The sequence below is a fragment of the Mus caroli genome, chromosome 7, assembly GCF_900094665.2.
Source record: "Mus caroli chromosome 7, CAROLI_EIJ_v1.1, whole genome shotgun sequence".
Taxonomy (NCBI): domain Eukaryota; kingdom Metazoa; phylum Chordata; class Mammalia; order Rodentia; family Muridae; genus Mus; species Mus caroli.
This window is the reverse complement of record NC_034576.1, coordinates 74,577,432-74,599,130: the sequence shown is the minus strand read 5'-3', so window position 1 is coordinate 74,599,130 and position 21,699 is coordinate 74,577,432. Positions and strand designations below refer to the sequence as shown.

Below are 21,699 nucleotides of genomic sequence, written 5' to 3'. Positions count from 1 at the left end.
AGATGGCCTAGTCGGCCATCACTGCAAAGAGAGGCCCATTGGACTTGCAAACTTTATATGCCCCAGTACAGGGGAACGCCAGGGCCAAAAAGGGGGAGTGGGTGGGTAGGGGATTGGGGGGGTGGGTATGGGGGACTTTTGGGATAGCATTGAAAACGTAAATGAGTTAAATACCTAATAAAAAATAAATTAAAAAAAAAAAGATTTGCCTTCCTCTCTACCAAGTGCTGGGATTAAAGGAGTTGCTACCTCCAGTATATTTGTTTTTCAACGTGCGATTCTATAAACGCTGTTCCACTTAAATAAAATCTAAACTGTGTTAGAGGATCATCTGCCAAAGAGTGCTCCAAGGCACTAGGGAAACTATTCACACGGTACTAATGCCCACTAACCCACTAACATGGGTTTCAGGACACCAGCCCGAGCCACCAGTCCTACAAACTGAGGTTGGGAACTCGAGAGCTCTTAGTGTCCCTGGATTCAGTCCCTTCCCAAGTTCCTGTACAGACTTTTCTAGATTGAGTTCCTAATCTTTGCCATTAGCAAACATCGGAGAGTTTATACTTTAGTCTCCTAGTCTGAGATTCTCTGTCTAAATCTGCAGCTGAGTTTCTATCCCCGTTGTGCTGCACCGTATTGTGTGTAATTTTAAAAAACACACTTGCTCTGGCTAGGCTCTGGGAACAGCAGCTGCCCTCTGGTTAGCCGCCCACGGGATAGCTAAAGCTTTTCCCATAAACACCAGGAGCAGCGATCGATCGCTCTACACTGACTGTCCACTCCCACGGCTGGCTCCACTGCCATTGACCGACCAGAGGCTGCGCCCTCTCTCTTGCCTATCTGAATCACCGCAGATGAAAAGCACCAGACAATCTTAATGTTTTAAAATCATCCAGATAACACAACCACTGGGCTCACAATCTATTGTCCTAAACTCATCAGCTATTCTATATTAGAATTCATCCAGTGGCAGAGGCTGCCACCGGTTCTAATAATCACAGGCCTACGTGGTGTTCGTGCTTCTTCGTCCAAATACTGGCCCAAAAGCTCTTTCTCTATCTCATTTCCTCCTCTTCCTGATGGGACCTGGAAAACCTACCTCTAAGTATCTTTGCCTAGTGTTTAGCCGCTGCTGTCTTTATTAACCCAATCAATCATTAGGGAAACTCCCCCTACAATATGGAGCAATAATACCACCGACGGAGCACCATCTACTCTTCTCTGCACCCCTTTCCTTTTCATATGATCCCTATTGACATTTCCTAAGCCTCCTAAGCAATATTTCAAAGAGCTTCACATGAGTATTCAGAATGAAGGTAGTTTAACACTCTTAATTTTGGAGGTAGAAAGATATGACCTCAAAAGAACCAATCTTGTTCTTATTTTATATTATAAAGCAAGGAGTCAGGATTGCTTGTTTTAAACCCTCTGAATTTAAACGTAAGGAGATCTAACAAACTCTACATCTAACAAACTCAAGCTTCCTAACCTATAGGTTATGAACCTATGTCGGCTTCTAATGCTGAATGTAGAGGGCTATGAAAAAAATTGGGCAATGGTAAAAGAATTCAAAAGAAAACGCTTACTGAATTGAAGGTTGTCTTAGTCAGGGTTTCTATTCCTGCAGAAACATCATGACCAAGAAGCAAGTTGGGGAGGAAAGGGTTTATTCAGCTTACACTTCCATACTGCTGTGCATCACCAAAGGGAGTCAGGACTGGAACTCAAGCAGGTCAGGAAGCAGGAGCTGATGCAGAGGCCATAGAGGGATGTTCTTTACTGGCTTGCCTCTCCTGGCTTACTCAGCCTGCTCTCTTATAGAACCCAAGACTACCAGCCCAGAGATGGTCCCACCTACAAGGGGCCTTTCCCCCTTGATCACTAATTGAGAAAATGCCTTACAGTTGGATCTCATGGAGGCATTTCCTCAACTGAAGCTCCTTTCTCTGTGATAACTCCAGCTGTGTCAAGTTGACACAAAAATAGCCAGTACAAAGGTGTTTCCGATAGTGCTCGTCCATGCTGTCCTAACAGCTTTGCTGACATCTGAGTCCTGAACACACAACATGCATAGTACATACTGTCACAGCTCAACCTCAAGCCAGCCATTGCTGCCTGAAACACTTCAGCTCAGGTTTGAGACTAATGCTAATGCATGCCCTGAACAGCAATCTATTTTTAAGATTTAGAAGAAGCTATGCACATGTAGGGGTCTATTTGAACATATACCGTATGTGTGCAGTTGTGTACAAGTTTAGAAGACGGTGCTGAATCTCCTGGAGTTATGGTGGTTGTGAGCAGCCTGATGTGGGTGCTGAGAGTGGATTCTCTGGAGAAGCAGGAAGCACTCTGAAGTGGTAAGCCATCTCTCCAGGCCCCAAATTGCAGTGTTTTTAGTGTACATGCAAACGTTTCTGTTCTTATAGAAACATATTGGTCTACTTATGGGAAACAAAGAATTTTAATTCTTTCCTAACGTCATTCATCAACATGTAAGTCTAAAATTAGTATGCCTTTGGATTGTATTATGCTTAAATATTTGCTTTTTAAAATTGCTGCTTGAGTTGTTGACTTGAGTTTTATAAATAATACTTAAATGAATTTTGGCTTGAGAATATGACAGAATTTCCAACAATTTCTAAAATGGTCCTAAACCTACTTCTGTCATTTTATATAATGTATTTATTCAAAGTGGTGTTCTTGGCATTAATGATTATAAAACCAAAATATTGATCAATTCTAAAATATGTTGTCTATGCCATGCAGCATCAAATATTCAGACAGAGCAAAATTCTTTAAGTAAAATAAACAAGCTTATACATCTTATGAATATGGAAATTTACTTTCAACTTTAATAATGGTAAACTTATATGTATATCAAAGATACTTGAAGTACATTTCTTTATTATTCATTATCAGTAATCATTTAATATCTACATCTATTTTGTGTACCCACTACTATAGTTTTAGTGTGCGGTATCTCTTACAAGCTTACATGTGTGAATTCCTGATCCCCAGCCCATTTGGGAAGAGTGTGGGACCTTTAGGAAGTAGAGCATCCCATGAGGAAATATGCCACTGGGGGTCACCTTTGGGGCTTTACAGCCCAGATGCACTTCTGCTCATTCTCTGCTTCCTAAGTGTAGGTCTATTGTCAACAGCCAGCCTTTTGCCTTCTGCAGAATATCTTTCCTGTCCAGACTCATGCCATTCAGAGCATGATGAAATGATTACCTCAAAGGATGAGGCAGAATAAACCCTTTCTACCTCAAGTGGCAGTTCTCAAGCAATCGTATGTAAAGTGACTAATAGACCTATACACCCTGAAATACGCAAACATTTCTTGGCTGAAATGCATCATAAATAGAAATAGTTTAAAAAGTAAGGAGTGGTTGAGGCAACACAGATGCAGAAAGATGTGGATGGTATGGACTCACTTTTTTTTTTATTAGATATTTTCCTCAATTACATTTCCAATGCTATCCAAAAAGTCCCCAATACACTCCCCACCCAGTCCCCCACCCACCCACCCTTACCCCTTGGCCCTGGAATTCCCCTGAACTGGGGCATATAAAGTTGGCAAGTCCAATGGGCCTCTCTTTCCAGTGATGGCTGACTAGGCCATCTTTTGATACAAATGCAGCTAGAGTCAAGAGCTCTGGGATACTGGTTAGTTCATATTGTTGTTCCACCTATGGGGTTGCAGTTCCCTTTAGCTCCTTGGGTACTTTCTCGAGCTCCTCCATTGGGGGCCCTGTGATCCATCCATAGCTGACTGTGAGCATCCACTTCTGTGTTTGCTAGGCCCCGGCATTGTCTCACAAGAGATAGCTATATCTGGGTCCTTTCAGCAAAATCTTGCTAGTGTATGCAATGGTGTCAGCGTTTGGAAGCTGATTATGGGATGGATCCCTGGATATGGCAGTCTTGGGCAATAGACATAAAGTGCAGGATCATCATGCTACAATACACAGACCCAAAGTAACTAGGTAAGGAGGAGGGCTAAAGGGAGGATATGTCAATCTTCCTCAGAAAGGGAAACAAATTAGTCATCAGAGGTGGATGGAGGGAACTGGGTAAGAAGGCCTGAGGAGAGGGACTGGGATGTCCATCGGTTGTGGGGAGGTGAGGGGGTCTGGAGAGGAGTGGGAGTGAGAAGAGAAATAAGGGATGGGACATCCCTGGGAGTAGCTGGAGGCGTTGGACAGGGGAAGCTATGGAGATCCTAGGGAAAATGACTCTAGCTGAGAGTCCTACCGGTGGGGTATATAGAGACTGATGTGGCCACCACCTATAGCCAAGGTCTTCCAGTGGAGGGAGGAGGACATCAATGCACCCACAAAACCTTCATTCCAAAATTTGTCCTACTTACAAGATGCACAGGGAAAAAAATGGAGTTAAACCTGAGAGAACAGGCAATCTATGACTTCCCCAACTTGAGACCCATCCCAGATGAGAGAGCCAACCCTGGACACTACTAATGCCGTGCTTGCAGACAGGAATCTAGCAAAACTGTCTCCTGAGAAGCATCATCTATCATCGGATGGAAACAGATGCAGAGACCCACAGCCAAACATCAGGCAGAGCTTGGGAGTCTTTTAGAAGAGTAGGGGATAAACTTGATCTACCTGGAGTCGTTATGGACACCACAAGAAAACTACAGAGTCAACTACCCAGGGAGGCTCACCAGAAACTGAACCAATAACCAAAGAGTATGAAGGAGCTGGACCTAAACCCTCTACACATTTGTATCAGGTTTGCAGCTTGATCTTCAGGTGGGTCCCTTAACAACTGGAACGAGCACTGGCTCTGCTGCCTGCTATTGGTTTTTCTTCCTTGATATGGACTTCCTGGTTGGGCCTCAGAGGAAGAAAATGTGCCTAATTCTGCGGGGACCAGATGCTCCAGGGTGAGGTGTTACCCAAGGAGGGGAGGCTTCCTTTTCTCTGAGAAGAGGAGGGGAAATGGGGAGAGAGATTTGTAAGGAGGAAAGGAGGGAGGGGGACTGCCAACTGTATGTAATATGAATAAAAAATTATTGAGGTAAAATAAAAAGAAATTAAGGAGTGGGTGAGGGGTGAAGAAGAGATGCAATGCAATGATACACATGTATACACATGTATTCACATATGCACACACATGCACACATGCATACACACATGCACACATGCTTGCACACATGCACACATGCTTGCACATTTGTGCATGCATAAGCATGCATACGTACACATGCTCTCACACACAAACACATATGCATGCACATATACAGACACATACACACACAAACTCACTCACACACAAACACAAACATAAACACAGGACCTAAAGAGATGGCTCAAAAGTTAGGAATGCAGCCGGGCGTGGTGGCGCACTCCTTTAATCCCAGCACTCGGGAGGCAGAGGCAGGCAGATTTCTGAGTTCGAGGCCAGCCTGGTCTACAAAGTGAGTTCCAGGACAGCCAGNGAGTTCGAGGCCAGCCTGGTCTACAAAGTGAGTTCCAGGACAGCCAGGGCTATACAGAGAAACCCTGTCTCGAAAAACCAAAAAAAAAAAAAAAAGAAAAAAAAAGAAAAGAAAACAAAACAAAACAAACAAACAAACAAAACCCAAAAATAAATAAATAAAAGTTAGGAATGCTTACTGCTTTCCTTGAGATGTCATTGGCAGAGTTTGAACGAAGTGAATTTCAGCTAGTGACATCATTGGAGCTAAGGTGAGTTGTACATTTTGAGTCAACGAGTCTCATGACCAGAAGGTGGGACAAAGGCAGAGGGTTGGATGGCATGACTTAGTGGTGTATTGAAGCAGAAGTGAGCTGGTAAGGAGCTGGATATTAACAGCAGACAAGGTGAATCCTGTGCAGTGAACACAGAGGGAACAGAAGATGGGGACTCCACCCCTCCAATTTGGAGAACCAGGACTCAGAGCTAGGGAGACATAAGATAAAAGATGAAACTGGGAGCTGTGTACAGAGAATGTGAAGCTGAGCATGTAGAGGACAGGAGCTGGGCTTTCATATGTATATGAAAATGTCAAAGAACATATTAGTTAAAATTATACCTTTCCTTATACTGAATGTAAGGAGCACGGAACATTCCTGCTCTAAATTGGCCTTGGCTTATCCATGCTAACCAACTGGCAGGCATCACTGGAGTGCAGTCAGGCATCACTAGGGTTGTCTGTGCTCAATGGGAAAGCATTTGCCCAGCTCCTCAGAGCTTCTCACTCTTTTTTCAGTTGTTTCAGTTAAAACCTTCATCAAGATGAGACTGAAGCCGCCATGCTGGACTCTTTCAGAGGATTCTGTCCAAGAGTCTCTCTAAATGTTCACTCCTTATTTCTCACAAGTACTAGACACAGCCAGGAGAATTTCTGCCTTCTTAAAAAACCACAGTTTCATTTTCCTGGCCCCAGACAAGTTCAGATGCATATTGGACACCTAGTGTTTTATTGTCATTTAAATCTCTCCTTTGTTGGCTTCCAACAACACAAGGCAGTAGATGCACAGAATGGAGTATAAGCCATTGAAGGCTGTCCTGGATTTTCCCTTCCCAGTACACTGGGAGATGCCATGTGGTGCAAGACACTCATTTGTAGGTATAAAAATCTGTAAAATTGAAGTCGAAAATTAAAAATTTTTAATTAGAAGGCAGCATCTGTGAACCTTTTACTGGAAGCCACTGGGTTTTTCTACTTTTTTTTCCTGATAAATTAACCCAGCTTTGTGGCCCCTTATCCCCATCCCACCATGTTGGAGATTGTAAAACAGCCCTGTCTACCCTTACTACGCCTGTAACAGCCAGACAGAGACTTCTCTACTTAATATTTAACAAGCTACTGATGCCTCCTGGAAAAGTTTTAGAAATATTTCATTTAAAGTCATGTCTTCCTGCCCATATTCTCCTTACTACCCTGCTCTCCTGCTAATCCCTTATTTCCAGAAGCAGCATGAATCTAAGTTGGATGCTTACTTCTAAGGAGTACATTGCTCCTTGAGTCCTACCCTCTGTTGTTTCAAACAGTGTCATCCACCCCAGCAGCCAATTTGGGGAGCCACAGGCAAGATATATATGGATATTTTTTTATTTCAAGTGGGAGATATTTTATCAGTTGCAAAATAAAAATTTACAGATCCTGCCTAGTAATGAGAGTCTTGTGCAACCTTGGCTCACATTTTCTGAGGTGCTCTGGGTAAGAGTTGAATGAAATGAGTTTCAGCCACTGGCATCATTGGACTAAAGTTCCATTGCTAGCCTGAGTCAATTAGTCTCATGGCCAGAAGGTAAGGCAAAGGTGGTGGTGGTGGTGGTGATGGTGGTGGTGGTGGTGGTGGTGGTGGTAGTGGTTGTTGTTGGTGGTGGTGGTGGTGGTGGGGAGGTAGACATTTCAGATAGCTGCTATGTTCCAGGACTTGGTGGTATATGGAAACAGGCAAAGAGCTGTTTATAAACAAGATGATTCAAGCACAGTAAACATAGATGGAATGGAGAATGGAGACACAGCGCCTACAGTTTTAAGAACAAGGAATTAGAGATGGGACTATGTGCAGAGAGTATGAAGCTGATCATATAGAGGACAATTACATTTCAGAAATATTAAAAAGTGGTGATTAATTGATTTCCTTAAGTTCCAGTCCTGAAGATCATGAAGTCCTTACATGGTGCTTGTGAGTACGATCTTATTTGGGAAAGAGAGCCTGACAAATGACCACATTAAGATGAAGTCTTATAGTTCTCTGCAATCCACTAAGGATTGGGGGTTGTCTGTGTATAAGCAGGATTTAGGGGAGGCCTTATGAATCCTCACCCTTCTCTGAGGAGCTATTGGTCCTTAATGGTTTCTTGAGGAAGAGGTTTTCACTTTCTTGGCAATAGTGGTATACCTATTGCCAAGTTGCCTATGATACAGTAAACAACCTCATCTCTATTCTCATACAAGCAACTATAATTAAGCCTTAAAAATAATCAAGTAAGACAGTAGGTATTACCCACAGGTAGACATGTCTAGACTCAAAATTTCTCATCTCTACTGCCTCTTAGTAGAAGAATTTAAACTACTGACCAGCTACAGAGCTCCCTGCAAACATGCTTATCGCTGTCACACTCTTTGCTGTTCTATGCCCACAGTTTGCATGTGTCTCTGGGTTGGAACATCTCCTCTTGGAGGCAATGGGAGACTCCAAAGTGAAGTGTCAGGTAGTAATTAAAGCCTAGCATACATGCGAGAGCAAATACATGGAAGGTTCTAGAAGGCACCTCCTCAGCTTTACAGTTTGTTGTAAGTAACTTCTGGAGTAGGGAGCTGGCCAGACCAGCAGCGAGAGGAGATTCATGCACCTGTTGATTCTCCTTCAAGTTGTGCAGAGAGCTTCAGGATTGTAGCTTTCCTTTGTCATCATCGATGTTGGGGTTGGCTCTTTAGTGATGCAGCTGCTCTTGGGTCATTTGTGCTTCTGTAAGTAACCTGTCACACACAGTCTTTCACAGAACACCATCTGTAACATTGTTACTGGACATGATGGATGGGACATAAACATTTTAAAAGAGAAAGAGGGTTCTGACTAGTATCAGAGGCCAGTATAATACCTGCAATAGAAAAGCTGAAGGGAGATAGCAAGTTCAAGGCCTGCCTAAGCGCAGCTGGAAGACAATGTCTCAAATTTCACAGTGAAAAGGAGAGTTATAGAGAGTTATCGGTACAGATAGTAAACAAGATGGTAGAACTCTTGCTTACTGTGGTGATCTGAATGAAGATGTCTCCTATAGACTCTAGCATGTGTATACTTGGTCCCCAGTTGGTGGCACTGTTTGGGAAAGCTTAGGAGGTGTGGCCTTCCTGGAGAAAACATGCCACTGGGGACAGGCTCTGAGAGTTTGAAGACTTAGAGGATTTCCACTTCGCTCTGCTTGCAGTGTTAGATATGATTTCTGAGCTGTTCCCGCTGTTATACCTTCCCTGATGCTGTGATACCTCACCATGGTGGTAACTCTTACTGCTCTGGAACCCTAAGCCCAAATAAAGCCTTTCTTCTATAAATTGCCTTGGCCATGATGTTTATTTCAACAATAGAAAAGTGACAGACACACCTAGCATAGTTAAGTCCATTGCTTCAATCCCCAGAACCATAGAAACAACAGTAAAGAAAGAGAGCAGGAAAGATGCATTATTTTAGTTCAGTATGCATTTTTATCTTTCTGAGATTAAATGGAGCTGTAATGGAGCTCTAGATGTCACAAAGGTTGTACTTACTGATATGCACAGTGAAAAGAGATTCGACCAGGATCACTGCCACTTTTGGACCTGCTGTTGTCCTGGATGTTCTTTCACTTGTAAAAAATACCCAAGAGAGCCAATTTAAAAGGAGGAAAAGATTGTTTGGGCTCAGTGTTTCAGAGGTCTGACACTGTGCTTACTGAGCACTGTTGTTTCTGGGCCTGAGCGGAGGCTGAGCACCGTGGGCAAGAGCTGATCAACTCATGGCACCAAGGAAGCAGAGCAGCATCCAGGGACCGGTTAGCCATCAAAGACACACCTCAAGATCCCTCCTCACGCAGCTACTCAAACACCTTCTAAAGTCTCTAGAATATCTCCATGTAATGCCACTAGGATCAAAGCTTCAATCATGAGCCTATGCGGGACACTTTAGACTCAGACCATATCAACCTTACTTTGTATTCCAATGCTGAAGTTCGGAAAAAGAAATAAAGTCCTAAGTGCTGTTGTTTCTGGAGTTCAGGATCACAAGAGACACTGCCATTGTCTAATCAATGCATAGGAGGTAAAGAAATGAGAAGTCTTGGACTTGAGGGGATGATGGGACACATTAAGCATCATACCTCATTAGCTGTCAATCAAAGCTTAGACAGATCATTCTCTTTATCAGTCTTTATCAAAGAACTGAGGGGCACTTGAGGGGCTGATGATGGCATCAATTCTTTTCAGCCCTCAGCCTTTCTGAATCTCAGCACCTGGGTTTGAAGCCTGGAAATGGATTAATCAAAACTGAGCTGGTTCTTCGGCACACTGAACTCCTAGAAGCTCTAAATGTTGAAGCATATTGAAGGGGGCAGAAGGAATAGTGGTGACGTTCCCCAAACAGTTCATACAATGTTGTCCTGAGGTTGTTTATGGGGAGAGAACAGATTCACTTGACACACCTGGTTCAGTGGGAGAGAGTAAAACAGCAGGCTCTTGTAGTTTTTTGGAAATGTAGGATGGAGGATAGAAAGTAGTGATTAAAGAAATTATTAAGCAGCTTTTACAGCTAAGGGCCTGAGACACATTTGTTCCCTGTTGCTACTTACATACCACAGTTCTTCCTCTTTTCCTCTAAAACCTCTGGTCCTTACAGTTGTGATTAACCTTTACCACTGTCCTAACCAAGAGAAAAATGCATCCGTATCCTCTCCCAGTGCCTGTACCTCACACTCATTGTAGCTAAAGTCTCCCCCCTCCTTTTCATATTTCTCATCCTTAACATCATTATTCAGACTTCTTCAACATTTTAAAGTCTCAGAGCAGAGGACAGGGAATAAAGATACACTAAGTGCACGACATATGAAAACGTCTCCTGGATCCAGCATCACTTTAGCTGCTAATATTCCATGATGCTTCTTTTCACTGGCCATCATCTCAAGAAGTATTTACAGGCACTACCCCATCCTAGTACCAGCCACCATTTTGTACTACGCTCTGTTCTTCCTCTTACATGTCTGACCTGCACCTAAAATCACCTTGCATACTAAAAGAATGCCCTGGTCCTTATCTTGCAGTGGCTGTGGTTTATCTTACATAGAATACAGATACGTTGGAAATATCTCTAATACAGTGTCTATCCTGAAACAGAAGGCCATTTTCATGTTCGTGTTTTCAGATCATTTTAATTCCTATTTTTTCTGTTGGCTGTGCACTACTCCGGCTCTCTTTCACACATCTCAGTTTAGCACCCAGGCAGATCTGCAATACTTAATTGGAATATGTCCCGAAATGTCCCTTTATCATGGCAGAGGGAAAGATTTAAGAGCTAAATGAGAAAGTCTTACGTGTTTATTATTATCATTATTGCCATGCATTAAACATGCCCATTTCATCTTAGCACATGGTCAGCAGAGCTTGTCTGTCCTTATAACAGGTTAGGAGGGACAGTTCACTATAAAGGACAAAGCAACAGGTAAAGGGTAATTCTTACAGAGAAAATATAGGTAAAGAGGTACAAGCTAGTAGTAATACTAGCTCCCCTGATGGTACCCCTGATGCTTTCTAATCTTTTTCTGTGATATGTACTAGTCTCACCAGTGGGTCTACCTGGCCTTCAGGTCAATATATTCAAAAGTAGCCTTGCTAATTTTCACCCACTGGATTATTTTCCATTTCTATATGCAAATTCGCCTCCTCTTTATCGTATGGCTGTGCATTGATAAATAAAGGGGAATAGAAAACATGTTGAGTCCAGTATGAGGTTATACATTTGTAGGACCTCAACTTCAGAGTGTGTCTTATGAAAAGCATTTTAATAGGCTCTCTCCTTGTAGATTTCCCACTGTGAGTACATTAATTTCAGTGAATAAATAGGTCTTATGTTATAAGACATCTTTCAAACTACCATATCTGAGTTCTACTAATATTCTTCTTTGCTCTGTCCAAATATTGTGAGTATGGACTGCCATACTTATTCTCCTTGTATGTCCCTTCATTCTTCACAACAAAAGCAAGTTTGTTGCGTGTTTTCTCTCTCTCTCTCTCTCTCTCTCTCTCTCTCTCTCTCTCTCTCTCTCTCTCCCCATCTCCCCCTCCTCTCCCTCTCTCTCATCCTATTCTTCTCCCTTTGTGCTCACTGACAATATTACAACCTTATTGTACTTCATTTAATGCTACTTACTGAGGATGCCCTAATGACTCGTGTATGGAAAACACAAAATAAATTATGTAACTTTATTTTCCCAAAGACAACTAGGGTTACATATGTGTCAAATAGCACATAACAGATAGGGATTTATTCTTCCATTAGCTTTTTAGGTTTGCTTATCTTTCAGAGTAATTTAAATTGAAATGGAAGACAAATCCTTATTTGATTGTTAGGCAATTCAGTGCTATTTATTTTGTGTAAGTTGGTGTGGGATCTAAGTGCACTGCAGTTAAAAGGCTATTTAATGTCACATAGAGGGCCTATTAATTTTTTCGATAAATTGCCAGTGTGTCCAGCTAGTTGCATACATTTAATAGGGCAAGTCCTTTCTGCTCAAAGCCAGCCTCCATACTTTGCGGTAATGGTGCCATAGCTTATTTCTGTTAGACACAGTGAAGCACTGCCTTTGTTATTAGAAGTCTGGGGATAAATCTCAAAGTAAAATGGTTCTACTGAACGAGGACCCATGGATGATAGAAAAGCTTTGTTGTTGTTTTGTACGATGTGCAGTCAACACACAAATCACAGTGGGGATTCTACAGATATTTTCTAAGGTGATTCTCTTTGTGATAGCAATGAAAGTCTGATTATTACAGGTAAAGTTGAATGTCAAGATATGTTCAGTAAGTATGCAAACAGAAGTTGGAAACAGGGCCTTCATGTGTCCTTGACACTCTCAGTCTGGCATAGTTCAAGTCAGAAGTTATTTGCCTTGTCTTCTACAGTTGGCACATAATTCTAACTGAGTAATGGTTGTCTCTGAGAGATAGGAGTTGAATGTAGGGAGAAGAAACACCTAGGAAAGCAGAGGACTTACTAGAAATTTTAATAATGTCTGCTATGAATTGGGGGAAATGATCCCTAACGGGTCATGTGTTCAAGGCTTTGTCACCAGCCTCTGATACAGTTGGGAGGTTGTAGACTCTTTGGAAAATGGGTCTTAGTATAAGGCCCTGGCCACTGTCTGTCAGCCACCTTGAAATGAACAAGACTCAACAGCCTTCCTGATACTCAAAAAGGCCATGTGCAATGTAGCCATGAGATTAAACCATGTTGCAAGACAAAGATTTCTCTTTAGTAAGTTGGCTGTCTTAGGTATTTTGTTCTGATGTTGGAAAATCATTTCTCCATTGTATACACCCTAAATGAACAGTTATCTTTGTAATGCAATTTATTGAAAAATAACATGAGGCAGGACATATGGTTCATGAGGTCAAGAGTCTTATCAGTTTTTTTATAGATAATTATTACTTTAATAATTGACTCAGTTTACAACAAAGCCCATGGTCAGGTATGAAGAGAAATACCAATGGTAATTTAAAATTGAATGCAAGCATATTGTCTCCTTTTTATTTCCTCTCTCTCTCTCTCTCTCTCTCTCACACACACACACACATACACAGAGAGAGAGAGAGAGAGAGAGAGAGAGAGAGAGAGAGAGAGAGAACACATGTTTGTATGTGTGTTACTGCACATATATGTATATGCATGAAGAGAGCCATATTTTCCTTGATTGTGCCTGGCATGAACCCAGAGCTTGCTGACCTGGTTAGTTTAGTTAGTCACTTTGGCCCAGGCCATTTCTTACCTTCCAAGTACTGGGAAGAGAGTAAGTTGCCATGCCTGCCTGGCATTTCATGGGATTTCACAGAATTAAAGCTCCACTCCTCCTGCTTGCATGACAACCGTTAAGCCTCTCCTAATCCAGTCCGTTTTATTTCCCAATGACAGAAACTGGGAAAAATATTTCCACAGAACAGATGAATATTTTGATAAACTATACTGCTATAACACTTTAACCTATATTATCTCTTTGCGTGGAAAGATGTTTTATTAAAAATTCAAGAACAAAAAAAATTCAAGAACAAAAAAAATTAAAATAAGCAAAATTAAAGAAAATCTGAAAATCTTAACATCATTAGAGAGTTAGAAATGTGATATGAATAAAGGAAATATAAATGATGCATGAATAAATAAATCCAGCCTCATATTATTTGCATTTCCAAAAATGAAAGCATAAATAATAGAATAAATAAATCTTGTTTTGGACATATTTTACTAAAACTTCATAAGTGAAATACCTTGAATCTATAGATTTAAGCTGTACTTAGAATCTGGGAAAAATTAAACTAGAATGGTCAATGGTAAGAGATCTAATAACTTCAAAGGTGCAGAAATATTCTTTGTAAAAACCATAAAAAAATAGCTAATCCGTAATAAGGAGAAAAATGCAGTGGAGAGAATGTACTTGTGTCCTGCCTTCCTGTGATGTTTTATGTTTGTTTTGTTTTCTAAACAATATGACACAACCTAGATATGCCTGAACAGAGAGGATTTTAATTGGGAAAAAAAATGCCTCCACAAGACTTGCCTGTGGGAATGTCTGTGAAGCATTTTCTTGAATACTAACTGCGGTTGGATGGCCCATCTCACTATGGACAGTACTATTCTTAGGCAGGTAGTCATAGGCTTTGTAAGGTAGCAGGTGAGCAGGCATGGTACAAGCCTGTAAGCAACATTTCTCTATGGTCTCTGCTTTAATTTCTGCCTCCAGGCTCCTGCCTGAGTTCTTGTCCTGATTTTCTTCTTCTTCTTCTTCTTCTTCTTCTTCTTCTTCTTCTTCTTCTTCTTCTTCTTCTTCTTCTTCTTCTTCTTCTTCTTCTTCTTCTTCTGTGTTTGTGTTTTTGTTTTTGTTTTTGTTTGTTTTTCGAGACAGGCTTTCTCTGTGTAGCCCTGGCTGTCCTGGAACTCACGCTGTAGACCAGGCTGACCTAGAACTCAGAAATCTGCCTGCCTCTGCCTCCTGAGTGCTGGGATTAAAGGCGTGCACCACCATGCCTGGCCTGATTTTCTTCAATTTGGTTTTGTTTCAATGTTTCATCTGCAATATAAACCAAAGTAAGATACCTCCCTCAAGTAAGACACCTTCCTCCACAATATGTGTGTATGGATCTGTACATAATGCATAGTTGCCCGTAATCATGTGATAAATATATGTATTATTTCCATATGTCTTTTCATTCTGACAGAGAATGAGGTATTAGACAGAAATTAACATGGAATCAAGGAGTATCAGTTTTGTACAATGAACATGCAAACAAAGCCTGCAGTATTGTTATGCCTGTGTTCTTGGAAGTAAGACATTGGGGGAAAACTCTGTTAATTAAGGTCAAAGTCTACCATGACCTGATAGCCCCTGGGCCTAGCACAATATGGAAGACTTCCTTTATTGGAGAGGCTTCTCCTTCTCTGACTTTGTCTGGCGAGTTTGAAGCCTCCACATAGTCCTCTACCTGAGGAATGTCACAGTAGCTTAATTAGACTATAGGGTCAACTTCCTCTCTCCTGATTGGAACCTGTTCGCCAGCACCTGAGATTCCTAAAAGGTTTCCCCCCATGCTAATGAGGCATCCCAGGTACCATAAGCCTCCTGTCAATGATCAGTGCTGATCCTGGGTGCTCCTATTCTCAGTCCACCAAAACATTATAAGTCTTGAACCATCCTACCATAAATTGATCTAAGTAAAGTTGATTTGCCTCCTTATTTGCTGGTCCTGGTGTGGTCATTCACTGAACATACTCACAGGCTTCTGAATGCTCTGTTTTTCATCTTTCCTTTAGGCCAACAATCCATGAAAGGGGACCCATAAGAATAAACTTCAGAAATTGTTTCTGGAATATTCAAAATTAGCCAGAAAAGTTTCAAGAAGTTCCCAGAAAACTGTTACTTGATCAGTTAAAAATTAACAGCAACCTTCTCACATATACTTTCCTGTGCACTATATAAAAGTTTCAGAATGCACACACACACACACACACACACACACACACACACACACACAAGGGAGGGGGAAAGAGAGTGAGAGAAGGAGAGAGAAGGAGAGAGAGAGAGAGATTTAATAGTTTAAGAGATTTTGATAGAAGTGGTAGCTAAACATTGTCAGGAAAATATGATTGTAATATTTTATACCTAGCTAAACAGAAATCAAATTATAAACATAGACAAAAGACATCCATACATTCAATAATGAAGGAAAATAAGTCACTGTGAATCATTTTCCAAACAAAATTATGATTTCATGCAGAAGAAAATGAAGAAATTTTCCATGAAAAATGTAATAAATAATCCAGGAACAGTAGCATGTTCCTATAACCCCAGGGTGAGGGAGACCAACGTAGGTAGATTTGGAGTCTGAGGCCTGCCAGGGCTACACAGTCAATTCCTGGATCACATGGAGATACTGTTTAAAACAAAAATGAACCAAAAATAAAATAAATAGACTTCATGCTTATTGGAAACTAAAAATAATAACTGGAACTGGCAAAATAAAATCTGGCAATAGCAAAAATGCATATAGAAAATATATATATTGAAACATATATCTATGAGAGGAATAATTTTTGAACTGAGAGTAGGTCCTTCAATTTATTAAAAGAAAAAAGTTGAATCTGTTTTCAGCTTAATATCAAAATGCATCCTAAATTTATAAGTATTTCAAACAGAAATATCAAAAGTATTAAACGTAAACACAGTGTGGAGATATATGTTCAAAATAGAACAGGGAAAACATCCTAATGCCGAAAGTGAAACATCAGACAGTGGAAATACAGGAGAAAACATTGGAAAATGTTTACAACTTATATCGAATGACCTTCCTTGACATATTGCATGTTCTCCTAAGTGGCTCTGTCAGTCTAAGGGCAAAATTAAAGGTCAAGATTCAGGCTTCCGAGAGGGGATAAGAGGCTCCTGGTATTGAGCTATGAAGGGTCTGCTTAGATACGTTTGATCAAGTGGGAATGGGAGTTTGAACTAGGGTGTAGTACTTGTTAGATGTAACACTGCTAAAAATCAGTTTACAGCTTGAAGAAAATTGTATTCTCTCTTACTTCAACAACAGGCATCTACACTGGCTATATCTATAAAAATGGGGCGATTACTATTAAATTTTGAACCTGGACATTCTCTTGACTTGGCAATTTTACTTCTGTGGAATTCATACTGCTGACAAAGACACATGGGAAATCATGTGCACACAAAGATATTCATGAAACAATAATTTGATAGTAAAGGTTTATTAAATTTCAAAATGTCCATGAACAAAGGAAGATAAATGATAATTCTGTCTTACAATTGAATACAATGCAAAAAAGGAGAAAAAAGAGAAGAATTATTCTTTATAAAGTATATGAAAGACATCCAAGAGATATTATTAAATATAAAAAGAGTAGAGAAATGTATAGAAAATTCTATTGCTTCTGTTTTTAAGGACCTTATAGATGCAGAGCTATATTCAGAGACTAGTATGATCTTTAAACACTATCCAGTAGAAGTAGTTAGCTTTGGTGCGAAGTGAAGTAGAAGAAGATGAACTGAATGAGCGATCTTCTGTTCAATATTTTATTCCTGAAATAATTCAGATACCTGTTCCCTAAGAACATTTGCCCAACAACAGAGCAGGCAGGGAGTGGCTACCACAACATCAAAACGCAGATGAATACTTCCCCTTACCTAGTCACATGGTAGCCACCTAGAAGTCACAGCGTGATGAGGAACACATCTATGCCAATGCTGTTGTAAATGCATCTGCACTAGCAGGCATGCTAAAAGTCTCACAATCAATCCCAAGGTCATATGCTGTGGACAAAACTCAGCAACAAATGGCTCTGTTGCTTGCTTGCATATGCCTAGACAATATCTTGGTTGCTATTTTAGAATATATTCCCACGTATTAAAAAACGTGGTGGCAAATGCCTTTAATCACAGCACTTAGGAGGCAGAGGCAGGCAGATTTCTGAGTTCGAGGCCAGCCTGATCTACAGAGTGAGTTCCAGGACAGCCAAGGCTACACAGAGAAACCCTGTCTTGAAAAAAACCAAACCAAAACCAAAACCAAAAACGTATTTGAAAAAAAAATGTTATGCTGGTCGAGGCCCCGACTTTTTTTTTTCTTTTCTGTGTTTCTTGACTGCCACAGGGCGGGGGGAGGGGTGTGTGTGTAAGAGGGGATGGGGGCAAGCTGTATAGGTCAGTCAAGATGACATTGACTGATTAACACAGTTCTCAGAATGTCCCTTGTAATTAACTGACACCTGAATGTATTTAAGGAATGTTTGGATGAGCAAGAAATTTTCCTCTTACTCATTTAATAAAGGCCACGAAGGTTGCCGTTGTGAAAGAAAACCTTTTGCTCCATCTTTTACAGTAGTGGCTCTCTAGGTAGAACTGTGGAATGCTTCCCATGGTAGAAGGGACTCTAGCCAGCCTGATCATAGGGAACATGGCTCTGCCAGGCCTTGCCCTCTCCCCCATTTCCCCCAACTTGATAAAAAAACATTAGCTTACCTTCCTAAAGGTGGCCACCAAGGTTTATTCCTATTTAGCAACTCTCCCCATCCTGGGGGAGGGGGGTAAGTACCAAAGTCTAGCTATCAAAGAATTGAAGTCCAGTTATCAAAAGCTCACTTTAGCTCACCTAATTAACACTCCCAATCAGCATTAAACACCTCATCCTAACACAGGGTTTCTTCCTTTTACCTTTTAACTTTATAAACTGCCATTTGCCTAAGGGCCACTGTCTGCTCCCTATCCATATCCATAGGCTGTCCTTTTTCCACACCCTCCCATCCTTGACAAATACCCCTTTTCCCCTCTCCCATAATCTCTTCACCTTCTCCCTCTTCCTCTTGCTCCCATCTTTGTCTCTTATTCTGTTTTTTCTTTGTAGGGTCAAACAACTCTCCTTTATTCTGAGAACTTGGTCTTGGGATGTTCACAGCAGATCTCTAAAGTGGCCAAAGCCACTAGGTTTTCCAACAGCTCTTCCACAGTGGGTGGGGAATCTTCCAGTCACACCTTCATGTGGATGCTCTCTCTTTACCATAGATAAGAACTGGGTGGGGTTCCTTGGGGTGGTGTACTGGCTAGTTTTGTGTCAACTTGACACAGCTGGAGTTATCACAGAGAAAGGAGCTTCAGTTGAGGAAATGCCTCCATGAGATCCAACTGTAAGGCATTTTCTCAATTAGTGATCAAGGGGGAAAGGCCCCTTGTGGGTGATGCCATTTCTGGGCTGGTAGTCTTGGGTTCTATAAGAGAGCAGGCTGAGCAAGCCAGGGGAGGCAAGTCAATAAAGAACATCCCTCCATGGCCTTTGCATCAGTTCCTGCTCCTTGACCTGCTTGAGTTCCAGTCCTGACTTCCTTGGTGATAAACAGCAGTATGGAAGTGTAAGCCGAATAAACCCTTTCCTCCCCAACTTGCTTCTTGGTCATGATGTTTGTGCAGGAATAGAAACCCTGACTAAGACAAGTGGGGTTCTGTATCTCACCTCTTTGACTTTCTTCACAACCTAATGAGCTGGGGAGGTCAACTGACCTCTCTTTGACCTCAACTTTACTGTAAAACCCTTCCTTCAACCCTAGGGCAAAGAAGGTTGAATACTAAGAATTTAGAATATATTTGCTTTTCACCTCTGAGGAGAATCTGATGACCCTTTCCCTATTTTTCACATCCAAAGTCACTCAAAGCAAAACAAAACAAAGCAAACAAAACCAAACCAAAAAACCCCTCTGTGTCTCAGTGATGAAAACTAATGTTAACCAGGCTGAAGTTCTCATGCTTAATTGTTAAGCTTACGTTACTGCTGTCTTCCCTGGGGTAGACTTCAGATCACAGTAGCTGAAATGTCTGAAATGAAAAAGGAAATCTTCAGAAAACATTCCTGGAACTTTGGTAGCTTACTGGTAACAAATTAACACAGTTTTCTTACACACAAAAGCTAAACTGATTCTGGCGTCTCAATTTCTGTCTTAAGGTCAAAGGAGGTTTTGCTTGTGCCCTGGGCTACTTTGCCCCCTCACCCTACCTGCCCATGGGGGTTGGAGGTGAGGTGGCACAGAGCCAATGATACAGTCTCTTCGAGCAGGTGGGGACCGCGCTTGGCTTTATGCAGGCTCTAGGAGATCGGAATGCAGGTCCTCAGGCTTATTATTAACCACTGAGCTATCTTTTCAGTACCAGCAGAGTCCCCTTCTGGTTCTCAGGTCTCAGGAGCCTACCTTCCCTGCAGCCTAGCCACTTTGGTGGACATCCACCCTACAAACACTTCTGAGAAGAACTTTCAGAGTCAAATCTGTCCTGCAGATCCAGCTGGAGGGCACTGGACCCTGGACTGTGGACTGTCTGGTCTGATGTCTCCAATTAGTCAGATACTAGTATTTGTGGATAAAGTTCTATTGGCATTCAGTCTCTAGCTCGGAAGCTTTCCATGCTCACCACAGCAGAATCAAGTGGTTACCCTAGAGACCATGTGTCCTTGAAAAGCTGAAAGATTTACTTACTGGCTTTTTATAGAAACAACTTGCTGACCCGTGTTCTATACTTCAAGATGCCTGTGATAACTGTTGATGTTGGAGGCACTCATTCTCCTGAGCAGCACGCATATCCCCAGCCCCTTCTGAAAGCAAATCTCTCACTACCTTCTCCTCCATTCCTCTTGTCTGCAATAGTAGTTTTAGGATTGAGAGGATCCCCCGTGTAGTGGAAGGAGATGCTGAATTTACTCGTAGGTCTCAGGAAGCCAAGTAGGAGGAATGTTACCATAACAGCTTCTCACATCCCAGCTGAAAGAATTTATTTAAACTTTCTCATAGAGTAGCTACAACGTTCTAATGAGGCATCACACTTGGAGCTCTCTGGCACACAACAATCACCCCTTACTACTACTTGGCATTTTTCTTTCTTTTTTTTTAACTGGTTATTTTATTTATTTACATTTGAAATGTTTTCTCCTTCCCTGTTTCCTGTCTGCAAACCTCCATCCTATTCCCCTCCACTTTGCCTCTAAGAGTGTGCTCCCTCAGCCACCCACCCACTCCTACCTCATGGCTCTAGCATCACCCTACTCTGGGGCATCAAGCCTCTACAGGACCAAGGGCCCCTCCCTCCCAATGATACCAGTTGAGGCCATACTCTGCTACATATGTAGCTGGAGCCATGGACCCATCCATGTATACTCTTTGGTTGGTGGTTTATCTCTGGGGTTAGGGGGTCTAGTTAATTGATATTGTTGATCTTCCTATGGGGTTGCAATCCTGTTTAGCTCCTTCAGTCAGTCCTTCCCCCAATTCTTCAACTGAGGTCCCTGGGCTCAGTCCGATGGTTGGCTGAGAGTCAGGTGCTGGCAGAGCCTCTCAGAGGGCAACTATACCAGACTCCTGTCAGCAAGCACTTCTGGGCATCAGGAAAAATGTCAGGGTTTGGTGTCTGCAGGTGGGATGATTCCCTAGGTGGGGCAGTCTCCGAATGCCCTTTCCTTTAGTCTCTGCTCCACTCTTTGTTCCTGCATTTTCTTTTGACAGGAAAATCTGCAGAAGGAAAAGTTAAGAGAGAGTTGGGTAAACACAAGGTATGGGAGAGATAGAACCCTGCAAGAAGGAACACGGCCAGCAAACCAGAAAAGGAACAAAGGTTGGGCACCTTAAGTTTTGCCTACTGGGATGGGAGTAATGACTGCTTGCTCAGCATGACTAGGAAGAGCTTTGCATCTGAGAACTATACTCCACCTTTCTCAGGCCAACCAAGGAATAATAAACTACATAGGTTGCTAGCAGTATTTAACTCTGTAGTCAGGTAAGGATGTTCTGTGTTGCTCATGAGCTAGGATGAATATTGAGATAGCTAGCTGCATTTATTCCTGTGCTGGATACCTTTCAGCTCTTGTGAGTACTGGACCAGAAAGGCACAGAAAATTATACTTATTGCCGTCATCTTACCCTCTAGCTTTATGGT

General features: G+C 41.7%; 1 long non-coding RNA gene across 1 annotated transcript in view; it reads right to left on the bottom strand.

Moving 5' to 3' along the window:
- The window catches only part of LOC110299409, a 37,740-nt gene extending 17,713 nt beyond the window's left edge, over window positions 1-20,027 (bottom strand). Inside the window, exons 1-2 of the long non-coding RNA XR_003837226.1 lie at window positions 19,775-20,027; window positions 19,546-19,596 (exon numbers count right to left, since the gene is read on the bottom strand). This is a non-coding gene — a long non-coding RNA (uncharacterized LOC110299409). The remainder of the gene's footprint in view (window positions 1-19,545; window positions 19,597-19,774) is intronic.
- Between the last annotated feature and the right edge of the window lie 1,672 nt (window positions 20,028-21,699).